The following is a 4,738-nucleotide window of genomic DNA, read 5'->3' on the forward strand; positions in this document are numbered from 1 at the left end:
TTGGGTCAGAGTCCCTTCATAGTTCATGCTTGATTCAGTGCATAGGAGGAGAAAACCCTAAGGGATCCTAGTTACTACTCCCCTGTAAAGAATCTTGATGGGTTATCATTGGGCCTTAGTCCCTTCATAATCTATGCTTGGGAAAGATAAGAGGAGTAGTCGTTAGGATCAATAAGAAAAATTCTAGGTAGAATTCTCTAATCTAGATCTAGTGGATTCAAAAACCCTAGATCCTTAGTCTTATTGTCTTTAGCAAACAACTTTCGACTTTCGATTTTTGTTAAAGCTCGCTTGAGCATAGATTTGAAAATCATTTTTAAAACCAAGTCTCTGTGGGATCGACCCGTACTCGCTGGTCGTGCTACTCTGCACACCGTGCGCTTGCGGTTTTATTTACAAATTTTAAGATTTGCACATCAAGTTTTTGGCGCCGTTGCCGGGGATTTGGCATTTTAAATTATTTTCAAATATTTGTTCTTCATGCGTTATAACTCTCTTTCTTTTTTCTTTAGGTTTCTATATTTAGTTGGTGATTGCTGGAAAACTCAGGTACGCTTCTAATTTCTCTTTTATTATTTTTAGTTAATTACTTTTGCTTTTAGACCTAATCATTTGAATTTACTTAATCACAAAAAAAAAAATATAAAACAAAACAAAAGATATTTCATAATCGTGAAGTAAAATATCAAAATAAAAAAAAATTCTAAATTAAAATCTTTTACATTCTTGGTCATCTTGTTTATTTGTATTTGCATTTTCATAATTAATCTAAGGGCATCAACCCATTAACAAGATAAGGTGGGGATTTCATTACCCTTTCTTAGCCCAAAAACCATCTCCATCATATTGCATTACCTAGACTTTTAATCTTAAAATCAATTAGACGTCAACCTTAAGGAATTCGAGCTCAATAGGACAAGGAACCCTAAGAGTTCTACCAAGTTTGAGTTGTTTGATTAGTTGGTGTCTAGACAAGTCCCTGAGGGTGGTTTGTTAAATTGGTTCAGTTGCTGGCCTGGCCAACTCGTTTGGTGTCTAGAAAGGCAACGATGAGTGAACCTCCCACCTCTTATACTTACCTGGCTAACTAGTTGATCAATCTCCACTTGGAAGGTTTGAAGGGTCATCTTGGAACAGTTAGGAGCTGTCTAGATTTAGGTTAACCCTAGGATAGATTGAATTTAATTTATTGATTCACTTGTTTGAAAAAAAAAAAATTTAAAATTTAAATTAATTTGGTTACTTTTCTTTAGATTTAGGACTCCTTAGGATCTTCTCTTTAGAACTTTTTCTCTTTTCTTTCTTTTCCTTATACATAAAAATTTTATTAAAAAAAAAAAAATTGTATAAACATCGAGAACCGTACACCTCGTGTGTGGAGAAGAGTGTCGGGTCGTCTAGTTAGAATTGAGTCAATTCCTGTTGTTCCAATGGCTGAACCAATCCAACCCATGACCCTTAAGGATTTGTGTTATCCAGTTGGCTCCATCCAACCATCTTGTATCAGGTTGCCACAACCCACAGCTAACAATTTTGAAATCAAACCTCAAATCATAAATATGCTTCCAAAATTCACAGGATTAGAGGATGCTTATATATTTATTAGAGAATTTGAGGAGGTATGTGCAACCATGAAACTGCAATTAACAGAGGATGAGGTCAAACTTAGATTAATCAACTTTGCCCTTAAGGACAATGCTAAGAAGTGGCTTTATAGTCTGCCAAACTATTCTGTCACTACCTGGGAGGGTTTTGTGAGAATATTTTTAAAAAAATATTTTTCCCATCATAAAACAGCTAGGATTAGGAATGAAATAAATCAATTTTACCAACTAGCTGGTGAATCATTTTGGAAGTACTTTGATCGTTTCAAGAATCTTTTGACCCAATGCCCACACCATGGAATAGAAACTTGGAGACTATGCCAGATCATCTATGAGGGGTTAGATTCAAACTCAAGAACCATGCTAGAGTCCATATGCCAAGGCCAATTTATGGACAAAGAAACTACTGAAGCTTGGCAATTCTTAGAAGACCTAGCCGAGAAAAATTTACAGTGGGAAACAACTAGGGAACCTGATAAAACTACACCTTCAAGAGGAGGAATGCATCAAATTCAACCAACCCTAGCATCAGAGGCCAAGATTGCAACCTTAACACGTAGATTGGAAGCCTTAGAATTACAGAGACCAGCCAATGTAAATCAAATATCTGCACCCATGTGTAAAGGGTGCAATGCACCAGACCATGTCTTAGAAGAATGTTCCTACTCGAATGAGTGTGCACAGGTGAATGCCACCTATCAAGGACCATTGAACAATCCTTATGTACCCACATATAACCCAGGTTGGAGGAATCACCCGAATTTCTCATGGTCCCAGAATCCTAATGTAGGTAATCCAAATTTCAATCAGCAAAATCTAAGGTCCAACCCAGTGATGAACAACCCGCCAGGCTTCCATGATAATGACAAGAAAATTACCTCTTTAGAGAAAAGCCTAGAAGCCATGATGAAAACACATACCAGCTTTATGCAAACTACGGGTCAACTCATAAATAATAACACCCAAGCTATAGCCCGTCTGGAAATGCAAGTAAGTCAGCTGGCTTCGACCATTAGTGAACGAGAACATGGTAGGTTACCTAGCCAACATGAGCCAAATCCTAGGAACCAAAATGGTCCACGACCCCAACAAGGAAACCAAGTTAATGGTATAAATGCCATTCATACCTTAAGATCAGGAAAACAAATAGACAATAAGGTAGTTGCACTTGATGATATAGATAACTCATCTGCCGAGTCACCTTCTAAAACTACTACCTTTCAACCTCAAGCACCAGAAACTGAAAATTCACCTAGTCCAGTATTTAAAAGTCCTAGAGCTCCTTTTCCAAACAGACTGAAATCCAATAAATCTGAACATTTAGACAAAATTTTAGAGGTATTTAAACAAGTCCAAGTTAATATTCCTCTTTTAGATATAATCCATCAGGTTCCAACTTATGCCAAATTTTTAAAAGATCTTTGCACTAGGAAAAGGACCACTAATGTACCAAAGAAAGCATTTTTGGCTGCAAGTGTCAGTTCATACCTATCTAGCCATGTGCCAATTAAATATAAGGACCCTGGAGCTCCAACAATTTCTTGTGTTATTGGAGAAACCAATATAAAAAAGGCCTTGCTAGATCTAGGAGCTAGTGTGAATATCCTTCCATATTCGGTGTATGAACAACTAGGATTAGAAAAACTTCAACCTACTGGGATCACATTACAGTTAGCCGATAGATCTCTCAAGATCCCTAAGGGAATGGTCGAGGATGTTCTGATAAAGGTTGAAAATTTTATTTTTCCTGTAGATTTTATTGTTTTAGAGACTGAGCCAGTTGCGAATCCTAAAGGACATATACCTGTCATTTTAGGAAGACCATTCTTAGCTACGGCCAATGCTGAAATCAATTGTCGAAATGGTCTAATGAAGTTATCCTTTGGGAATATGACCATTGAGCTTAATGTTTTTAACTTAGAACAGGAATCCTCTTCTCATGCTGATGTCAATGTAGTCCAAGATGGTATTTATGAATCCATTGACATTAGTGATGATGAAGTCGACCTAGAGTCTAACCCCTGGTTAATCCATGAGTCTGAGGATGTCAATGAAATACTTAAAAAAAATCAGATTAATCAAGAATCGATACTTCCTACTGAACCAATCATTGAGATGGTGAAACCATCACCTAAACCATCGATAGAGGAAGCACCCATTTTAGAACTGAAACCCCTCCCAGAACATCTCAAGTATGCATATCTAGGACCCAAAGAAACTTTGCCTGTAATTATTGCATCAGACCTATATCCCAAGCAAGAGGAGGAGTTAGTGTCAGTTTTAAAAGCAAATCAGGAAGTAATAGGTTGGACCATAGCAGATATTAAAGGAATAAGCCCTTCTATAGTTCAACATAGAATATACTTAGAGGAAGAGGCTAAACCAACAAGAGAAGCCCAAAGAAGGCTTAATCCAGTTATGAAGGATGTAGTTAAAAAGGAGATTCTGAAACTCCTAGATAGTGGAATAATTTATCCTATTTTTGATAGCTCTTGGGTAAGCCCAGTTCAAGTAGTACCCAAGAAATCTGGGGTAACAGTGGTCCAAAATGATGCAAACGAACTTATCCCAACTAGGACCCAAACAGGATGGAGGGTCTGTATAGACTATAGAAAGTTGAATGCTGCGACAAGAAAAGATCACTTTCCTTTGCCATTTATTGATCAAATATTGGAAAGACTAGTCGGACAAGAGTTTTACTATTTTCTTGATGGATACTCCGGTTACAACCAGATCCCCATAGCCGCTGAAGATCAAGAAAAGACTACATTCACCTGTCCATTTGGTACTTTTGCCTATAGACGAATGCCCTTTGGACTATGTAATGCACCGGCAACCTTTCAGAGATGCATGATCAGCATGTTTTCAGATATGATAGAACGATTTCTAGAAATTTTTATGGATGACTTTTCTATTTTTGGTCTAACCTTCTCCGAGTGTCTGAATCACCTGCAATTAGTTCTAGAACGATGTAAGGAGAAGCACCTAGTTCTCAACTGGGAAAAATGTCAGTTTATGGTCAAACAGGGAATAGTTCTTGGCCATGTCATTTCTAAAAAGGGGATTGAAGTGGACAAGGCCAAAATAGATCTAATTGCAAGTCTTCCACCACCTAAATCTGTGGAAGAAATACG

General features: G+C 37.4%; 1 non-coding gene across 1 annotated transcript; it reads right to left on the reverse strand.

The window, feature by feature from the left end:
- Positions 1-1,799: 1,799 nt before the first annotated feature.
- On the reverse strand, positions 1,800-1,906 carry LOC140854175 (small nucleolar RNA R71). The gene has a single exon (XR_012137309.1). It is a non-coding gene; the product is annotated as a small nucleolar RNA R71 (small nucleolar RNA).
- Between the last annotated feature and the right edge of the window lie 2,832 nt (positions 1,907-4,738).

The sequence above is a fragment of the Elaeis guineensis genome, chromosome 15 (genome assembly GCF_000442705.2).
Source record: "Elaeis guineensis isolate ETL-2024a chromosome 15, EG11, whole genome shotgun sequence".
In the NCBI taxonomy this organism is placed as follows: domain Eukaryota; kingdom Viridiplantae; phylum Streptophyta; class Magnoliopsida; order Arecales; family Arecaceae; genus Elaeis; species Elaeis guineensis.